General features: G+C 62.8%; 1 non-coding gene and 4 pseudogenes across 1 annotated transcript; all 5 read right to left on the bottom strand.

The window, feature by feature from the left end:
• Positions 1-3,597: 3,597 nt before the first annotated feature.
• LOC142870207 (uncharacterized) lies at positions 3,598-3,715 on the bottom strand (annotated as a pseudogene).
• A 3,452-nt stretch (positions 3,716-7,167) lies between these two features.
• On the bottom strand, positions 7,168-7,286 carry LOC142870209 (5S ribosomal RNA). The gene has a single exon (XR_012918663.1). It is a non-coding gene; the product is annotated as a 5S ribosomal RNA (ribosomal RNA).
• Positions 7,287-11,166: 3,880 nt separating this feature from the next.
• On the bottom strand, positions 11,167-11,286 carry LOC142870172 (uncharacterized; annotated as a pseudogene).
• A 3,833-nt stretch (positions 11,287-15,119) lies between these two features.
• Positions 15,120-15,239, bottom strand: LOC142870173 (uncharacterized; annotated as a pseudogene).
• Positions 15,240-19,089: 3,850 nt separating this feature from the next.
• Positions 19,090-19,209, bottom strand: LOC142870174 (uncharacterized; annotated as a pseudogene).
• Positions 19,210-20,900: the final 1,691 nt, after the last annotated feature.

Here is a 20,900-nt window from a genome sequence, read left to right on the forward strand (position 1 = left end):
ACTGGCTGTGTCCACTCACCCACAGGAGACAGGGAGGCAGGGCGCAGTGTCGATCTTGCCGTGTCCACACAGCCACGGGAGACGGGGAGGCACTGCGCAGTGTGGATCTTGCCGTGTCCACACACCCACGGGAGACGGGATGGCAGGTTGCAGTGTGGATGTGGCTGTGTCTACTCACCCACGGGAGACGGGCAGGCAGGGCGCAGTGTAGATCTGGCTGTTTCCACTGACCCACGGTAGACGGGCAGGCAGGGCGCTGTGTGGATGTGGCTGTGTCCACTCACGCACGGGAGACGGGCAGGCTGGGTGCCGTGTGGATGTTGCCGTGTACACACACTCACGGGAGACGGGCAGGGAGGGCGCTATGTGGATCTGGCTCTGTCCACTCACCCACGGCAGATGGGCAGGCAGGGCGCTGTGAGGAACATGCTGTGTCCACACATCCATGGGAGATGGTCAGAAAGGGTGCTGTGTGGATGTGGCTGTGTCCACTCACCCACCGGAGACGGGCAGGCAGGGCGCTGTGTGGATCTGGCTGTGTCCACACACCCACCGGAGATGGGAAGGCAGGGTGCTGTGTGGATGTGGCTGTGTCAACACACCCACGGGAGACGGGCAGGCTGGGAGCCGTGTGGATCTGGCTGTGTCCACACTCCCATGGGAGACGGGCAGGCACGGCGCAGTGTGAATCTGGCTGTGTCCACTCACCCACGGGTGATGGACTTGCAGGGCGCAGTGTGGAACTGGCTGTGTCCACACACCCACAGGAGACGGGAAGGCAGGGCGCATTATGGAACTGGCTGTGTCCACACACCCATGGGAGACGGGCAGGCTGGGCGCCGTGTGGATCTGGCTGTGTCCACACACCCATGGGAGACGGGAAGGCAGGGCGCATTGTGGAACTGGCTGTGTCCACTCACCCATGGGTGATGGGCAGGCAGGGCACAGTGTGGAACTGGCTGTGTCCACACACCCACGGGAGACGGGCAGGCAGGGTGCAGTGTGGATCTTGCTGTGTCCACACTCCCATGGGAGACGGGCAGGCATGGCGCAGTGTGATTCTGGCTGTGTCAACTCACACAGGGGTGATGGACAGGCAGGGTGCAGTGTGGAACTGGCTGTGTCCACACACCCACGGGAGATGGGCAAGCAGTGCGCAGAGTAAATTTGGCTGTGTCCACTCACCCACGGGAGAAGGGCAGGCTGGGCGCGGTGTGGATCAGTCTGTGTCCACACACCCACGGGAGATGGGCAGGCAGGGGGCAGTATGGATGTGGTTGTGTCCACTCACCCACGGGAGACGGGCACATAGGGCGCAGTGTGGATGTGGCTATGTCCACTCACCCACGGGAGACGGGCAGGAGAGCGCAGTGTGGATCTTGCCGTGTCCAAACACCTACGTGAGACAGGCAGGCAGGGCGCAGTGTGGATGTGGCTGTGTCTACTCACCCACAAGAGACGGGAAGGTAGGGCACAGTGTGGAACTTTCAGTGTCCACTCATCCATGGATGACCGGCAGGTAAGGCGCAGTGTGGATCTTCCCTTGTCCACACACCCATGGGAGACGGGCAGGCAGGGCGCAGTGTGGAACTGGCTGTGTCCACTCACCCATGGGTGACAGGCAGACAGGGAGCAGTATGGAACTGGTTGTGTCCACACACCCATGGGAGACGGGCAGGCAGGGCGCACTGTGGATGTGGCTGTGTCCACTCACATACGCGAGATGGGCAAGCATGGCGCAGTGTGGATCTTGCCGTGTCCACACACTAATGGGACAAGGGCAGGCTGGGCGCCGTGTGGATCTGGCTGTGTCCACACACCAACGGGACAAGGGCAGGCTGGGCGCCGTGTGGATCTGGCTGTGTCCACACACCCACGGGAGACTTGCAGGCAGGGCCCAGTGTGGAAATGGCTGTGTCCACACTCCTACCGGAGACGGGCAGGCAGGGCGCTGTGTGGATGTGCCTGTCTCCACTCACCCACGGAAGGTGGGCAGGCAGGGCGCAGTGTGGAACTAGCTGTGTCTACTCACCCACGGGTGACGGGCAGGCAGGGCGCTGTGTGGATCTGCCTGTTTCCACACACCCATGGGATACTTTCAGGCAGGGCACTGTGTGGATCTCGCTGTGTCCACACACCCACGGGAGATGGGCAGGAAGGGGGCTGTGTCGAACTTGCTGTGTCCACACACCCACCCGAGACGGGCAGGCAGGGCGTAGTGTGGAACTGGCTGTGTTCACACACCCATGGAAGACTGTCAGGCAGGGTGCTGTGTGGATGTGGCTGTCTCTACTCACCCACCGTAGATTGGCAGGCTGGGCACCGTGACGATTTGGCTGTGTCCACTCACCGATGGGAGACGGGCAGGCTGGGCGATGTGGGAATCTGTCTGTGTCCACTCACCCACGGGAGATGGGCAGGCAGGGCGCAGTGTGGAACTGGCTGTGTCCACACACCCATGGGAGGCGGTCAGCCAGGGTGCTGTGTGGATGTGGCTGTGTCCACACACCCACGGGAGACGGTCAGGTAGGGCGCAGTGTGGAACTGGCAGTGTCCACTCTCCCACGGGAGACGGGCTGGCAGGTCGTAGTTTGCATGTGGCTGTGTCCACTCACCCATGGGAGAGGGGCAGGAAGGGCGCTGTGTGGATGTGGCTGTGTCCACTCACCCACCAGAGACAGGCAGTCAGGGTGCAGTGTGGAACTGGCTGTGTCCACAAACCAACGGGAGGCGGGCAGGCAGGGCTCTGTGTGGAACTTTCTGTGTCCACAGACATACGGCAAACGGGCAGACAGGGCGCAGTGTGGAACTTGCTGTATCCACTCACCCATGGGTGACATGCAGGCTGGGCTATGTGTGGAACTGTCATTGTCCACACACCCACAGGACACGGGCAGACAGGGAGCAGTGTGGAACTTGCTGTGTCCACACATCAAACAGAGACGGGTAGGCAGGACGCTGTGTGGACGTGGCTGTGTCCACTCACCCACGGGAGACATGTAGGCTGGGCGCCGTGTGGATTTATTGTGTCCCCTCACCAACGGGAGACGGTTGGCAGGGCGCTGTGTGGAACTTGTTGTGTCCACACACCCAGCAGAGACAGGCGGACAGGGCACAGTGTGGATGTGACTGTAAACTCACCCAAGGGAGACGGGCAGTCAGGGCGCAGTGTGGAACTGGCTGTGTCCACACACCAAAGGGACACAGGCAGGCAGGGCGCAGTGTGGATCAGGCTGTGTCCACTCACCCGTGGGTGACAGGAAGGCAGGGCTCTGTGTGGATCTACCTGTTAACACACACCCATGGGAGATGGGCAGGCCGTGCGCTGTGTCGATCAGGGTGTGTCCACACACCCATGGGGGACGGTCAGACAGGGTGCCAGACCTTTGGTCTGAGACCTGAGAGTCCAGATGCCACGCATGCTGCCGGGTGGTGGCGGTGTCGCGGCTTGGGACAAGAGGAGGCCCCACGGTGAGGGCTGGCGCGCCAGGCACCACGGCGGGCGCCGAGGGTGGGGGTCACCCCCACCCCGGGCCGCCGCCGCGCTCACAGAAAGGGGACAGAACAAGAGGCAAAAAAAAAAAAAGAAGAAGAAGAAGCCTGTGGCACCCGGTATACCCAGGCGGTCTCCCATCCATGTACTAACCAGGCCCCAACCTGCTTAGCTTCCGAGATCAGACGAGATCAGGCGCGTTCAGGTGGTGTGGCCCTAGACAGCGGAGGGCCCCCCTGCCCCCCTCAAGAAGCCGAGCCTCTCTGCGCTTCCCCGCCGCCTCCTCCCGCCCCAGGCCCCATGGGCTCCCAGGGACGGAAGGGGGTGACGGGCGGGGAGGGGCGGGGCGGGGCGGGGTGGGGGGCTGTCTCTCTATACACACACACACACACTCACACTCACTCACACTCACACGAGATGCGCCTCCATGGCTGGACTCGCCAAGGTGGAGCCCTTCCAGCCCCCCTCGTCTCCTCCCCCGGCCTCCTTCACCTACCCGCTGCCCACCCCCAGCGCGTCGCCACCGCTGACTGCGCACGCGCGGGACGCTCGCCCTTTGACCCCAGCCAGGGGCCGCCCTCCCCGACAACCCCTTTCAGCTGCGCCCCCCCTCGCCCTGTGGGTGGGCTGCCGCCTATTCCCCCGGGCCAGGGCTGGGGCACAGCGCAAGGGGGAGGGGAGCCAGTGTATGGGGCGTCTCTCTCTGGGGATGTGTCCCATGGGTGGGGTGGGGTGGCGTGGTTTGTGGGGCGCTGAAGAAATCAGTCCCCTCCATCTCCTACCTCTGGAAAACGCCCAAGCCCTTGGAGAACTGCCGGCAACGCGACCGTGGGGGCCGGGACCCTCCTCTGTGTCCTCCTGTGGCCCGGTCCAAGGGGCCTGGGCCTGGCCGGGGCTGCATTGGACCCCGACCACCCTGGCGTGTGGACTCGCTAAAAATCGGCGATTAGATATTGGATTCCAGCTTCATTGAGGTCATTTCACTAATGAGTGCACCGGAAAGAGTTTCCTAATCCATCTGTGAGGGTGGCAACTGAAAGAGAATTTTAAAGCTGACAGAATAGGCGAGGAAAGGCATAGGAGATTTCCACACCCAGTAAGGAAGCCTTTCCCGAAATGGAAGAAAGAAACGAGCAAACAGAAACACCGGTAGCCCGCCAGGATCAGAGTCTGCCCCCGAGAGAAAGTACCCTGACCAGGTTCACCCGTGGGTGGGTGGCGAGCTAGCGGCATTCAGAAGAGCGAGGCCCGCAGTCTGTGCAGAAGACACCTGCACTCGGGTGTGTGTGGCGGCACGATTCACAAGCAGCTCCAGATGTTAAGCCAAGGAGAAGCCAGGGAGTTCCCAACGCCCCAGGTGTCCTCAGCCCACGACTGGCTGCTGGGGGAATGCGCAGCCCGGCTCCTTGTCTCAGAGCCCTTGTCTCAGAGCGGGACAACCAGGAGGTGTGACGTACACCCCGGGGTTCCCAGGAGGATCAGGCTGAAGCTGGGACTTGGCCTGAAAGTGTCCCCTCGCATGGCCACCCCCTTCCCCTTCCTGCTCCTCTACTCCTGGTGCCCCTCCATCCAGGGGCCAGACCTTAAAGAGTCACCCGCAAGAGAATCCTGGTCCCAAAGGAGCCTTCTGGGGGACCCGTGCTGAGAGAGGTTGTGGGCATGGCCCGCTGGGGCTCTGCCCGACCCAGGGCTGAGAGATGCAACCTCCCAGCTCTGGGTCCCTGCAGGGGAAGCGTTGGCAAGCACAGGGCCAGTCCTCCAAAGGCCCAGGTGCAGGGAGCCCAGGCCAAGCAGCCTGTGGAAGAAGCCACCCCGGGAACACGACTGCCGGCCAAGGCCCTTCCCACCTCCTCCTCCTCCTCCTCCTGCTCCTCCACCCCCCCCCCCGACCTCCCACCCCCCCACCCCCCCCCCGACATGGCGCAGGGCTCAGAGACACCTCAGACACTTGCTACCCAAAGTGCAAAGGGCATCAGTTGCTCCTCCAAACCCCCCCCCCTGCCCAGCAGACCGCGTTGTCCAGCCAGCCCCCGGGCCTCTCTGGGGTGCCCAGCACAAAAGTGCAGACAACCACCGGACCCTCAATCTCAGTTTTCGGATGTTTTTGCCACTCTAAGGACCCGCAGGCCAGCTGGGCCTTCTGGCAGGACAGAGAGCCCCGGAATCCGACGTGGAGAGCTGGGTGTACGTCCCCAGGAGGAGGCGGTCCCCACCTCCGCGGCTCTCCCCTTGCGGGGGGGAAAAGCAGCCACGGGGCCTCAGAGAAGACACCAGGCTGGGCGCCCGCCCCACAGTGGGGGCACGTCCCCCGCAGGCCACTTAGCGCCGGCCGCCGGCCGGCGGACAGTTGGGTGGCGCGAGACGCTGCGGCCGCCCTGCTACCGGGTTCCTGGGAGGGCGTCCTGGAACCAGCGTCCACACCAAGCCCTTGGAAGGCCCAGGCAACGGAGGAGCCCCGTCAGGCAGGGGCCGAGGACGGTGACGGCCCGGGCGGGGAGGGGCGTGTCAGGCAGGGGCAGAGGACGGTGACAGGTGACAGGCCGGGCGGGAAGGAGTCAGTCAGGCAGGGGCCGAGGAGGAGACGGGCTGGGTAAGGGTTAGGGTTAGAGTCAGGGCACAAGTCACAATCGCAAAGACCTGGAAGCGACCCGAGTGCCCATCGACCCACGAGTGCGTAAATGAAATGTGGCGCGTGGACACCACGGAGTGCTATTCAGCTAGGAGGAGCAGCGGTGAGAGGGCACCTCTCGTGGTTCTCCTGGCCAGAGCTGGAACCCGTTCCAGTAAGCCAGGTAGCCCAAGAATGGACACACGAGCACCACGTGCTCGCGCTCACCAGCAAATGGGTACGAACCGATGGACACCTAAGTGGACACAGAGGAATCACCTTCATCGGGTGGGTGTCGGGCGGGTGGGGGGAGGGGATGGGCATACACCTCCATTAGGAATGGGGTGGGTGCGCACCGACTGGGGCATGGGCGCACTTGAGGCTCTGACCCGAGGGGGGAGGCTGGGAGAGGGCAACGTACCCGACCTTAACATTGGTACCCCCACAATACGCTGGAACGACATCAGAGGTAAATGAATAAGAACACAGGGGGGAGGGGGGCACGGGCAACACATGTCACCTTAATACTTGGACTCCCATCATCTGCTTGAAAAGAGAGAGAAAAGAAAATGCAATCATAGAGATAAGAGACACTTTTTAAAAATAATGAATCCGAAGAGAAAAGTAAAAGGAGGCCTGTGGAGCAGGTCTGGGTGTGACTCCGGATCCCCCAACATCAGGTGCCACCACCAAAGATTCCTACGTGTAGCCCATAGAACCCCAAAAGCAACGGGACGAGTTCTGGTCACATACTCCCTCAAAATGACATCCTGGCCTTCTTCTGGAACTCCCTCCCCTCTCAGACTCTCAAGGTTTCCTCCAGCGTGTCGGTTCCCACAGAGCAGACCTTTGGTCTGAGACCTGACAGTCCAGAAGCCACGCATGCTGCCGCGTGACGGCGGTGTCGCGGCTTGGGACAAGAGGAGGCCCCACGGTGCGGGCTGGGGCGCCAGGCACCGCGGCGGGCGCTGAGGGTGGGGGTGACCCCCACCCCGGGCCGCCGCCTCGCTCCCAGAGAGGGGACAGAACAAGAGGCAAAACGAAAAAAAAAAAAAAAAAAAGAAGAAGCCTACGGCACCCGGTATTCCCAGGCGGTCTCCCATCCAAGTACTAACCGGGCCCGACCCTGCTTAGCTTCCGAGACCAGACGAGATCGGGCGCGTTCAGGGTGGTGTGGCCCTAGACGGCGGAGGGCGCCCCTGCCCCGCTCAAGAAGCCCAGCCTCTCTGCGCTTCCCCGCCGCCTCCTCCCGCCCCAGGCCCCGCGCCGGCGCTGACCCGCACCGGGCCGGGCCTGTTGAGTTCACCGGCCGGGTCCGGCGGGCTCCGAGGGACGGGGGTGACAGGCGGGGCGGGGCGGGGCGGGGCGGGCAGGGAGCGGCGGGCCGGGGTGGGGGGCTGTCTCTCTCTATACACACACACACACACACTGACACACTCACACTCACACAAGATGCGCCTCCACGGCTGGACTCGCCAAGGTGGAGACCTTCCAGCCCCCTTCCTCTCCTCGCCTGGCCTCCTTCACCTACCCGCCCCCCACCCCCAGCTCCTGGCCGCCCCCGCCGCCGCCGCCGCCCATTACGCACGCGCGGATCGCCCGCCCTTTGACCCCAGGCAGGGGCCGCCCTCCCCGACAACCCCTTTCAGCTGGGCCCCTCACCATGTGGGTGGGCTGCTGCCTATTCCCCCGGGCCCGGGCTGGGGCACAGCGCATGGGGGAGGGGAGCGAGTGTATGCGGCGTCTCTCTCTCTCTCTAGGGATGTGTCCCATGGGTGGGGTGGCGTGGTTTGTGGGGCGCTGAAGAAATCAGTCCCCTCCATCTCCTACCTCTGGAAAACGCCCAAGCCCTTGGAGAACTGCCGGCAACGCGACCGGGGGGGGGGGGGGGGGGGGGGGGGGGGGGGCCGGGACCCTCCTCTGTGTCCTCCTGTGGCCCAGTCCAAGGGGCCTGGGCCTGGCCGGGGCTGCATTGGACCCCGACCACCCTGGCGTGTGGACTCGCTAAAAATCGGCGATTAGATATTGGATTCCAGCTTCATTGAGGTCATTTCACTAATGAGTGCACCGGAAAGAGTTTCCTAATCCATCTGTGAGGGTGGCAACTGAAAGAGAATTTTAAAGCTGACAGAATAGGCGAGGAAAGGCATAGGAGATTTCCACACCCAGTAAGGAAGCCTTTCCCGAAATGGAAGAAAGAAACGAGCAAACAGAAACACCGGTAGCCCGCCAGGATCAGAGTCTGCCCCCGAGAGAAAGTACCCTGACCAGGTTCACCCGTGGGTGGGTGGCGAGCTAGCGGCATTCAGAAGAGCGAGGCCCGCAGTCTGTGCAGAAGACACCTGCACTCGGGTGTGTGTGGCGGCACGATTCACAAGCAGCTCCAGATGTTAAGCCAAGGAGAAGCCAGGGAGTTCCCAACGCCCCAGGTGTCCTCAGCCCACGACTGGCTGCTGGGGGAATGCGCAGCCCGGCTCCTTGTCTCAGAGCCCTTGTCTCAGAGCCGGACAACCAGGAGGTGTGACGTACACCCCGGGGTTCCCAGGAGGATCAGGCTGAAGCTGGGACTTGGCCTGAAAGTGTCCCCTCGCATGGCCACCCCCTTCCCCTTCCTGCTCCTCTACTCCTGGTGCCCCTCCATCCAGGGGCCAGACCTTAAAGAGTCACCCGCAAGAGAATTCTGGTCCCAAAGGAGCCTTCTGGGGGACCCGTGCTGAGAGAGGTTGTGGGCATGGCCCGCTGGGGCTCTGCCCGACCCAGGGCTGAGAGATGCAACCTCCCAGCTCTGGGGCCCTGCAGGGGAAGCGTTGGCAAGCACAGGGCCAGTCCTCCAAAGGCCCAGGTGCAGGGAGCCCAGGCCAAGCAGCCTGTGGAAGAAGCCACCCCGGGAAGACGACTGCAGGCCACGGCCCTTCCCACCTCCTCCTCCTCCTCCTCCTGCTCCTCCACCCCCCCGACCTCCCACCCCGCACCCCCGACATGGCGCAGGGCTCAGAGACACCTCAGACACTTGCTACCCAAAGTGCAAAGGGCATCAGTTGCTCCTCCAAACCCCCCCCCAGCCCAGCAGACCACGTTGTCCAGCCAGCCCCCGGGCCTCCCTGGGGTGCCCAGCACAAAAGTGCAGACACCCACCGGACCCTCAATCTCAGTTTTCGGATGTTTTTGCCACTCTAAGGACCCGCAGGCCAGCTGGGCCTTCTGGCAGGACAGAGAGCCCCGGAATCCGACGTGGAGAGCTGGGTATACGTCCCCATGAGGAGGCGGTCCCCACCTCCGCGGCTATCCCCTTGCGGGGAGCGGCAGCCGCGGGGCCTCAGAGAAGACACCAGGCTGGGCCCCCACGGCACAGCGGGAGCACGTCCCCCGCAGGCCACTTAGCGACGGCGGCCAGCCGGCGGACGGTTGGGTTGCACTAGACGCTGCGGCCGCCCTGCTACCGGGTTCCTGGGAGGGCGTCCTGGAACCAGCGTCCACACCAAGCCCTTGGAAGGCCCAGGCGACGGAGGAGCCCCGTCAGGCAGGGGCCGAGGACGGTGACGGCCCGGGCGGGGACGAGCGTGTCAGGCAGGGGCAGAGGACGGTGACAGGTGATAGGCCGGGCGGGAAGGAGTCAGTCAGGCAGGGGCCGTGGAGGAGACGGGCTGGGTAAGGGTTAGGGTTAGTGTCAGGGCACAAGTCACAATCGCAAAGACCTGGAAGCCACCCGAGTGCCCATCGACCCACGAGTGGGTAAATAAAATGTGGCGCGTGGACACCACGGAGTGCTATTCGGCTATGAGGAGCAGCGGTGAGGGGGCACCTCTCGTGGTTCTCCTGGCCAGAGCTGGAACCCGTTCCAGTAAGCCAAGTATCCCAAGAATGGTCACACGAGCACCACGTGCTCGCGCTCACCAGCAAATGGGTACGAACCGATGGACACCTAAGTGGACACAGAGGAATCACCTTCTTCGGGTGGGTGTCGGGCGGGTGGGGGGAGGGGATGGGCATACACATCCATTAGGAATGGGGTGGGTACGCACCGACTGGGGGATGGGCGCACTTGAAGCTCTGACCCGAGGGGGGAGGCTGGGAGAGGGCAACGCACCCGACCTTAACATTGGTGCCCCCACAATATGCTGGAACAACATGAGAGGTAAATGAATAAGAACACGGGGGGGGGGAGGGGGGCACGGGCAACACATGTCACCTTAATACTTGGACTCCCATCATCTGCTTGAAAAGAGAGAGAAAAGAAAATGCAATAATAGAGATAAGAGACACTTTTTAAAAATAATGAATCCGGCCGGGCGCTGTGGCTCACGCCTGTAATCCTAGCTCTTGGGAGGCCGAGGCGGGCGGATTGCTCAAGGTCAGGAGTTCAAAACCAGCCTGAGCAAGAGCGAGACCCCGTCTCTACTATAAATAGAAAGAAATTAATTGGCCAACTGATATATATATAAAAAATTAGCGGGGCATGGTGGCGCATGCCTGCAGTCCCAGCTACCCTGGAGGCTGAGGCAGAAGGATCACTCGAGCCCAGGAGTTTGAAGTTGCTGTGAGCTAGGCTGACGCCACGGCACTCACTCTAGCCTGGGCAACAAACCGAGACTCTGTCTCAAAAAAAAAAAAAAAAAAATGAATCCGAAGAGAAAAGTAAAAGGAGGCCTGTGGAGCAGGTCTGGGTGTGACTCCGGATCCCCGAACATCAGGTGCCACCACCAAAGATTCCTACGTGTAGCCCATAGAACCCCAAAAGCAACGGGAGGAGTTCTGGTCACATACTCCCTCAAAATGACATCCTGGCCTTCTTCTGGAACTCCCTCCCCTCTCAGACTCTCAAGGTTTCCTCCAGCGTGTCGGCTCCCACAGAGCAGACCTTTGGTCTGAGACCTGACTGTCCAGAAGCCACGCATGCTGCCGCGTGGCGGCGGTGTCACGGCTCGGGACAAGAGGAGGCCCAACGGTGCGGGCTGGGGCGCCAGGCACCGCGGCGGGCGCTGAGGGTGGGGGTCACCCCCACCCCGGGCCGCCCCCGCACTCCCAGAAAGGCGACAGAACCAGAGGCAAAAAAAAAAAAAGAAGAAGCCTACGGCACCCGGTATACACCGGGCGGTCTCCCATCCAAGTTCTAACCAGGCCCGACCCTGCTTAGCTTCCGAGACCAGACGGGATCGGGCGCGTTCGGGGTGGTGTGGCCGTGGACGGCGGAGGGCGCCCCTGCCCCGCTCAAGAAGCCGAGCCTCTCTGCGCTTCCCCGCCGCCTCCTCCCGCCCCAGGCCCCGCGCCGGGTCGGGCCTGTTGAGTTCGCCGGCCGGGTCCCGCGGGCTCCGAGGGACGGGGGGTGACAGGCGGGGCGGGCAGGGAGCGGCGGGCCGGGGTTGGGGGCTGTCTCTGTACACACACACACTCACACTCACACTCACTCACTCACTCACTCACACTCACACAAGATGCGCCTCCACGGCTGGACCCGCCAAGGTGGAGACCTTCAAGCCCCCCTCCTCTCCTCGCCTGGCCTCCTTCACCTCCCCGCCCCCCACCCCCAGCGCGCCGGGGCCGCAGACTGCGCACGGGCGGGAGGGGCGGGGCGCTCGCCCTTTGACCCCAGCCAGGGGCGGCCCTCCCCCACAACCCCTTTCAGCTGCGCCCCCCACCCTGTGGCCCGGCGGCCGCCTATTCCCCCGGGCCAGGGCTGGGGCACAGCGCACGGGGGAGGGGAGCCAGTGTATGGGGCGTCTCTCTCTCTCTCGGGATGTGTCCCATGGGTGGGGTGGGGTGGGGTGGCGTGGTTTGTGGGGCGCTGAAGAAATCAGTCCCCTCCATCTCCTCCCTCTGGAAAACACCCAAGCCCTTGGAGAACTGCCCGCACCGCTACCGTGGGGGCCGGGACCCTCCTCTGTGTCCTCCTGTGGCCCAGTCCAAGGGGCCTGGGCCTGGCCGGGGCTGCACTGGACCCCAACCACCCTGGCGTGTGGACTCGCTAAAAATCGGCCATTAGATATTGGATTCCAGCGTCATTGAGGTCATTTCACTAATGAGTGCACCGCAAAGAGTTTCCTAATCCATCTGTGAGGGTGGCAACCGAAAGAGAATTTTAGAGCTGACAGAATAGGCGAGGAAAGGCATAAGAGATTTCCACACCCAGTAAGGAAGCCTTTCCCGAAGTGGAAGAAAGAAAGGAGCAAACAGAGACACCGGTAGCCCGCCCGGATCAGAGTCTGCCCCTGAGAGAAAGTACCCTGACCAGGTTCACCCGTGGGTGGGTCGCGAGCTAGCGGCACTCAGAAGAGCGAGGCCCGCAGTCTGTGCAGAAGACACCTGCACTCGGGTGTGTGTGGCGGCACAATTCACAAGCAGCTCCAGATGTTAAACCAAGGAGAAGCCAGGGAGTTCCCAACGCCCCAGGTGTCCTCAGCCCACGACTGGCTGCTGTGGGAATGCGAAGCCCGGCTCCTTGTCTCAGAGCGGGGCAACCAGGAGGTGTGATGTCCACCCCGGGGTTCCCAGGAGGATCAGACTGAAGCTGGGACTTGGCCTGAAAGTGTCCCCTCGCATGGCCACCCCCTTCCCCTTCCTGCTCCTCTACTCCTGGTGCCCCTCCATCCAGGGGCCAGACCTTAAAGAGTCACCCGCAAGAGAATCCTGGTCCCAAAGGAGCCTTCTGGGGGACCCCTGCTGAGAGAGGTTGTGGGCATGGCCCGCTGGGGCTCTGCCCGACCCAGGGCTGAGAGATGCAACCTCCCAGCTCTGGGTCCCTGCAGGAAGTGTTGGCAAGCACAGGGCCAGTCCTCCAAAGGCCCAGGTGCAGGGAGCCCAGGCCAAGCAGCCTGTGGAAGAAGCCACATGCTGTGCCACCCCGGGGAACACCACTGCAGGCCACGGCCCTTCCCACCTCCTCCTCCTCCTCCTCCTCCTCCTCCTCCTCCTCCCACCCCGCCCCCGCCCCCACATGGCACAGGGCCCAGAGACACCTCAGACACTTGCTACCCAAAGTGCAAAGGGCATCAGTTGCTCCTCCAAACCCCCCCCCCAGCCCAGCAGACCACGTTGTCCAGCCAGCCCCCGGGCCTCCCTGGGGTGCCCAGCACAAAAGTGCAGACACCCACCGGACCCTCAATCTCAGTTTTCGGATGTTTTTGCCACTCTAAGGACCCGCAGGCCAGCTGGGCCTTCTGGCAGGACAGAGAGCCCCGGAATCCGACGTGGAGAGCTGGGTATACGTCCCCATGAGGAGGCGGTCCCCACCTCCGCGGCTATCCCCTTGCGGGGAGCGGCAGCCGCGGGGCCTCAGAGAAGACACCAGGCTGGGCCCCCACGGCACAGCGGGAGCACGTCCCCCGCAGGCCACTTAGCGACGGCGGCCAGCCGGCGGACGGTTGGGTTGCACGAGACGCTGCGGCCGCCCTGCTACCGGGTTCCTGGGAGGGCGTCCTGGAACCAGCGTCCACACCAAGCCCTTGGAAGGCCCAGGCGACGGAGGAGCCCCGTCAGGCAGGGGCCGAGGACGGTGACGGCCCGGGCGGGGACGAGCGTGTCAGGCAGGGGCAGAGGACGGTGACAGGTGATAGGCCGGGCGGGAAGGAGTCAGTCAGGCAGGGGCCGTGGAGGAGACGGGCTGGGTAAGGGTTAGGGTTAGTGTCAGGGCACAAGTCACAATCGCAAAGACCTGGAAGCCACCCGAGTGCCCATCGACCCACGAGTGGGTAAATAAAATGTGGCGCGTGGACACCACGGAGTGCTATTCGGCTATGAGGAGCAGCGGTGAGGGGGCACCTCTCGTGGTTCTCCTGGCCAGAGCTGGAACCCGTTCCAGTAAGCCAAGTATCCCAAGAATGGACACACGAGCACCACGTGCTCGCGCTCACCAGCAAATGGGTACGAACCGATGGACACCTAAGTGGACACAGAGGAATCACCTTCTTCTGGTGGGTGTCGGGCGGGTGGGGGGAGGGGATGGGCATACACATCCATTAGGAATGGGGTGGGTACGCACCGACTGGGGGATGGGCGCACTTGAAGCTCTGACCCGAGGGGGGAGGCTGGGAGAGGGCAACGCACCCGACCTTAACATTGGTGCCCCCACAATATGCTGGAACAACATGAGAGGTAAATGAATAAGAACACGGGGGGGGGGGAGGGGGGCACGGGCAACACATGTCACCTTAATACTTGGACTCCCATCATCTGCTTGAAAAGAGAGAGAAAAGAAAATGCAATAATAGAGATAAGAGACACTTTTTAAAAATAATGAATCCGGCCGGGCGCTGTGGCTCACGCCTGTAATCCTAGCTCTTGGGAGGCCGAGGCGGGCGGATTGCTCAAGGTCAGGAGTTCAAAACCAGCCTGAGCAAGAGCGAGACCCCGTCTCTACTATAAATAGAAAGAAATTAATTGGCCAACTGATATATATATAAAAAATTAGCGGGGCATGGTGGCGCATGCCTGCAGTCCCAGCTACCCTGGAGGCTGAGGCAGAAGGATCACTCGAGCCCAGGAGTTTGAAGTTGCTGTGAGCTAGGCTGACGCCACGGCACTCACTCTAGCCTGGGCAACAAACCGAGACTCTGTCTCAAAAAAAAAAAAAAAAAATGAATCCGAAGAGAAAAGTAAAAGGAGGCCTGTGGAGCAGGTCTGGGTGTGACTCCGGATCCCCGAACATCAGGTGCCACCACCAAAGATTCCTACGTGTAGCCCATAGAACCCCAAAAGCAACGGGAGGAGTTCTGGTCACATACTCCCTCAAAATGACATCCTGGCCTTCTTCTGGAACTCCCTCCCCTCTCAGACTCTCAAGGTTTCCTCCAGCGTGTCGGCTCCCACAGAGCAGACCTTTGGTCTGAGACCTGACTGTCCAGAAGCCACGCATGCTGCCGCGTGGCGGCGGTGTCACGGCTCGGGACAAGAGGAGGCCCAACGGTGCGGGCTGGGGCGCCAGGCACCGCGGCGGGCGCTGAGGGTGGGGGTCACCCCCACCCCGGGCCGCCCCCGCACTCCCAGAAACGCGACAGAACCAGAGGCAAAAAAAAAAAAAGAAGAAGCCTACGGCACCCGGTATACACCGGGCGGTCTCCCATCCAAGTTCTAACCAGGCCCGACCCTGCTTAGCTTCCGAGACCAGACGGGATCGGGCGCGTTCGGGGTGGTGTGGCCGTGGACGGCGGAGGGCGCCCCTGCCCCGCTCAAGAAGCCGAGCCTCTCTGCGCTTCCCCGCCGCCTCCTCCCGCCCCAGGCCCCGCGCCGGGTCGGGCCTGTTGAGTTCGCCGGCCGGGTCCCGCGGGCTCCGAGGGACGGGGGGTGACAGGCGGGGCGGGCAGGGAGCGGCGGGCCGGGGTTGGGGGCTGTCTCTGTACACACACACACTCACACTCACACTCACTCACTCACTCACACTCACACAAGATGCGCCTCCACGGCTGGACCCGCCAAGGTGGAGACCTTCAAGCCCCCCTCCTCTCCTCGCCTGGCCTCCTTCACCTCCCCGCCCCCCACCCCCAGCGCGCCGGGGCCGCAGACTGCGCACGGGCGGGAGGGGCGGGGCGCTCGCCCTTTGACCCCAGCCAGGGGCGGCCCTCCCCCACAACCCCTTTCAGCTGCGCCCCCCACCCTGTGGCCCGGCGGCCGCCTATTCCCCCGGGCCAGGGCTGGGGCACAGCGCACGGGGGAGGGGAGCCAGTGTATGGGGCGTCTCTCTCTCTCTCGGGATGTGTCCCATGGGTGGGGTGGGGTGGGGTGGCGTGGTTTGTGGGGCGCTGAAGAAATCAGTCCCCTCCATCTCCTCCCTCTGGAAAACACCCAAGCCCTTGGAGAACTGCCCGCACCGCTACCGTGGGGGCCGGGACCCTCCTCTGTGTCCTCCTGTGGCCCAGTCCAAGGGGCCTGGGCCTGGCCGGGGCTGCACTGGACCCCAACCACCCTGGCGTGTGGACTCGCTAAAAATCGGCCATTAGATATTGGATTCCAGCGTCATTGAGGTCATTTCACTAATGAGTGCACCGCAAAGAGTTTCCTAATCCATCTGTGAGGGTGGCAACCGAAAGAGAATTTTAGAGCTGACAGAATAGGCGAGGAAAGGCATAAGAGATTTCCACACCCAGTAAGGAAGCCTTTCCCGAAGTGGAAGAAAGAAAGGAGCAAACAGAGACACCGGTAGCCCGCCCGGATCAGAGTCTGCCCCTGAGAGAAAGTACCCTGACCAGGTTCACCCGTGGGTGGGTCGCGAGCTAGCGGCACTCAGAAGAGCGAGGCCCGCAGTCTGTGCAGAAGACACCTGCACTCGGGTGTGTGTGGCGGCACAATTCACAAGCAGCTCCAGATGTTAAACCAAGGAGAAGCCAGGGAGTTCCCAACGCCCCAGGTGTCCTCAGCCCACGACTGGCTGCTGTGGGAATGCGAAGCCCGGCTCCTTGTCTCAGAGCGGGGCAACCAGGAGGTGTGATGTCCACCCCGGGGTTCCCAGGAGGATCAGACTGAAGCTGGGACTTGGCCTGAAAGTGTCCCCTCGCATGGCCACCCCCTTCCCCTTCCTGCTCCTCTACTCCTGGTGCCCCTCCATCCAGGGGCCAGACCTTAAAGAGTCACCCGCAAGAGAATCCTGGTCCCAAAGGAGCCTTCTGGGGGACCCCTGCTGAGAGAGGTTGTGGGCATGGCCCGCTGGGGCTCTGCCCGACCCAGGGCTGAGAGATGCAACCTCCCAGCTCTGGGTCCCTGCAGGAAGTGTTGGCAAGCACAGGGCCAGTCCTCCAAAGGCCCAGGTGCAGGGAGCCCAGGCCAAGCAGCCTGTGGAAGAAGCCACATGCTGTGCCACCCCGGGGAACACCACTGCAGGCCACGGCCCTTCCCACCTCCTCCTCCTCCTCCTCCTCCTCCTCCTCCTCCTCCTCCTCCTCCTCCTCCCACCCCGCCCCCGCCCCCGCCCCCACATGGCACAGGGCCCAGAGACACCTCAGACACTTGCTACCCAAAGTGCAAAGGGCATCAGTTGCTCCTCCAAACCCCCCCCCCCAGCCCAGCAGACCACGTTGTCCAGCCAGCCCCCGGGCCTCCCTGGGGTGCCCAGCACAAAAGTGCAGACACCCACCGGACCCTCAATCTCAGTTTTCGGATGTTTTTGCCACTCTAAGGACCCGCAGGCCAGCTGGGCCTTCTGGCAGGACAGAGAGCCCCGGAATCCGACGTGGAGAGCTGGGTATACGTCCCCATGAGGAGGCGGTCCCCACCTCCGCGGCTATCCCCTTGCGGGGAGCGGCAGCCGCGGGGCCTCAGAGAAGACACCAGGCTGGGCCCCCACGGCACAGCGGGAGCACGTCCCCCGCAGGCCACTTAGCGACGGCGGCCAGCCGGCGGACGGTTGGGTTGCACGAGACGCTGCGGCCGCCCTGCTACCGGGTTCCTGGGAGGGCGTCCTGGAACCAGCGTCCACACCAAGCCCTTGGAAGGCCCAGGCGACGGAGGAGCCCCGTCAGGCAGGGGCCGAGGACGGTGACGGCCCGGGCGGGGACGAGCGTGTCAGGCAGGGGCAGAGGACGGTGACAGGTGATAGGCCGGGCGGGAAGGAGTCAGTCAGGCAGGGGCCGTGGAGGAGACGGGCTGGGTAAGGGTTAGGGTTAGTGTCAGGGCACAAGTCACAATCGCAAAGACCTGGAAGCCACCCGAGTGCCCATCGACCCACGAGTGGGTAAATAAAATGTGGCGCGTGGACACCACGGAGTGCTATTCGGCTATGAGGAGCAGCGGTGAGGGGGCACCTCTCGTGGTTCTCCTGGCCAGAGCTGGAACCCGTTCCAGTAAGCCAAGTATCCCAAGAATGGTCACACGAGCACCACGTGCTCGCGCTCACCAGCAAATGGGTACGAACCGATGGACACCTAAGTGGACACAGAGGAATCACCTTCTTCGGGTGGGTGTCGGGCGGGTGGGGGGAGGGGATGGGCATACACATCCATTAGGAATGGGGTGGGTACGCACCGACTGGGGGATGGGCGCACTTGAAGCTCTGACCCGAGGGGGGAGGCTGGGAGAGGGCAACGCACCCGACCTTAACATTGGTGCCCCCACAATATGCTGGAACAACATGAGAGGTAAATGAATAAGAACACGGGGGGGGGGAGGGGGGCACGGGCAACACATGTCACCTTAATACTTGGACTCCCATCATCTGCTTGAAAAGAGAGAGAAAAGAAAATGCAATAATAGAGATAAGAGACACTTTTTAAAAATAATGAATCCGGCCGGGCGCTGTGGCTCACGCCTGTAATCCTAGCTCTTGGGAGGCCGAGGCGGGCGGATTGCTCAAGGTCAGGAGTTCAAAACCAGCCTGAGCAAGAGCGAGACCCCGTCTCTACTATAAATAGAAAGAAATTAATTGGCCAACTGATATATATATAAAAAATTAGCGGGGCATGGTGGCGCATGCCTGCAGTCCCAGCTACCCTGGAGGCTGAGGCAGAAGGATCACTCGAGCCCAGGAGTTTGAAGTTGCTGTGAGCTAGGCTGACGCCACGGCACTCACTCTAGCCTGGGCAACAAACCGAGACTCTGTCTCAAAAAAAAAAAAAAAAAATGAATCCGAAGAGAAAAGTAAAAGGAGGCCTGTGGAGCAGGTCTGGGTGTGACTCCGGATCCCCGAACATCAGGTGCCACCACCAAAGATTCCTACGTGTAGCCCATAGAACCCCAAAAGCAACGGGAGGAGTTCTGGTCACATACTCCCTCAAAATGACATCCTGGCCTTCTTCTGGAACTCCCTCCCCTCTCAGACTCTCAAGGTTTCCTCCAGCGTGTCGGCTCCCACAGAGCAGACCTTTGGTCTGAGACCTGACTGTCCAGAAGCCACGCATGCTGCCGCGTGGCGGCGGTGTCACGGCTCGGGACAAGAGGAGGCCCAACGGTGCGGGCTGGGGCGCCAGGCACCGCGGCGGGCGCTGAGGGTGGGGGTCACCCCCACCCCGGGCCGCCCCCGCACTCCCAGAAAGGCGACAGAACCAGAGGCAAAAAAAAAAAAAGAAGAAGCCTACGGCACCCGGTATACACCGGGCGGTCTCCCATCCAAGTTCTAACCAGGCCCGACCCTGCTTAGCTTCCGAGACCAGACGGGATCGGGCGCGTTCGGGGTGGTGTGGCCGTGGACGGCGGAGGGCGCCCCTGCCCCGCTCAAGAAGCCGAGCCTCTCTGCGCTTCCCCGCCGCCTCCTCCCGCCCCAGGCCCCGCGCCGGGTCGGGCCTGTTGAGTTCGCCGGCCGGGTCCCGCGGGCTCCGAGGGACGGGGGGTGACAGGCGGGGCGGGCAGGGAGCGGCGGGCCGGGGTTGGGGGCTGTCTCTGTACACACACACACTCACACTCACACTCACTCACTCACTCACTCACACTCACACAAGATGCGCCTCCACGGCTGGACCCGCCAAGGTGGAGACCTTCAAGCCCCCCTCCTCTCCTCGCCTGGCCTCCTTCACCTCCCCGCCCCCCACCCCCAGCGCGCCGGGGCCGCAGACTGCGCACGGGCGGGAGGGGCGGGGCGCTCGCCCTTTGACCCCAGCCAGGGGCGGCCCTCCCCCACAACCCCTTTCAGCTGCGCCCCCCACCCTGTGGCCCGGCGGCCGCCTATTCCCCCGGGCCAGGGCTGGGGCACAGCGCACGGGGGAGGGGAGCCAGTGTATGGGGCGTCTCTCTCTCTCTCGGGATGTGTCCCATGGGTGGGGTGGGGTGGGGTGGCGTGGTTTGTGGGGCGCTGAAGAAATCAGTCCCCTCCATCTCCTCCCTCTGGAAAACACCCAAGCCCTTGGAGAACTGCCCGCACCGCTACCGTGGGGGCCGGGACCCTCCTCTGTGTCCTCCTGTGGCCCAGTCCAAGGGGCCTGGGCCTGGCCGGGGCTGCACTGGACCCCAACCACCCTGGCGTGTGGACTCGCTAAAAATCGGCCATTAGATATTGGATTCCAGCGTCATTGAGGTCATTTCACTAATGAGTGCACCGCAAAGAGTTTCCTAATCCATCTGTGAGGGTGGCAACCGAAAGAGAATTTTAGAGCTGACAGAATAGGCGAGGAAAGGCATAAGAGATTTCCACACCCAGTAAGGAAGCCTTTCCCGAAGTGGAAGAAAGAAAGGAGCAAACAGAGACACCGGTAGCCCGCCCGGATCAGAGTCTGCCCCTGAGAGAAAGTACCCTGACCAGGTTCACCCGTGGGTGGGTCGCGAGCTAGCGGCACTCAGAAGAGCGAGGCCCGCAGTCTGTGCAGAAGACACCTGCACTCGGGTGTGTGTGGCGGCACAATTCACAAGCAGCTCCAGATGTTAAACCAAGGAGAAGCCAGGGAGTTCCCAACGCCCCAGGTGTCCTCAGCCCACGACTGGCTGCTGTGGGAATGCGAAGCCCGGCTCCTTGTCTCAGAGCGGGGCAACCAGGAGGTGTGATGTCCACCCCGGGGTTCCCAGGAGGATCAGACTGAAGCTGGGACTTGGCCTGAAAGTGTCCCCTCGCATGGCCACCCCCTTCCCCTTCCTGCTCCTCTACTCCTGGTGCCCCTCCATCCAGGGGCCAGACCTTAAAGAGTCACCCGCAAGAGAATCCTGGTCCCAAAGGAGCCTTCTGGGGGACCCCTGCTGAGAGAGGTTGTGGGCATGGCCCGCTGGGGCTCTGCCCGACCCAGGGCTGAGAGATGCAACCTCCCAGCTCTGGGTCCCTGCAGGAAGTGTTGGCAAGCACAGGGCCAGTCCTCCAAAGGCCCAGGTGCAGGGAGCCCAGGCCAAGCAGCCTGTGGAAGAAGCCACATGCTGTGCCACCCCGGGGAACACCACTGCAGGCCACGGCCCTTCCCACCT

This window comes from Microcebus murinus, chromosome 3, assembly GCF_040939455.1.
Source record: "Microcebus murinus isolate Inina chromosome 3, M.murinus_Inina_mat1.0, whole genome shotgun sequence".
NCBI lineage: Eukaryota > Metazoa > Chordata > Mammalia > Primates > Cheirogaleidae > Microcebus > Microcebus murinus.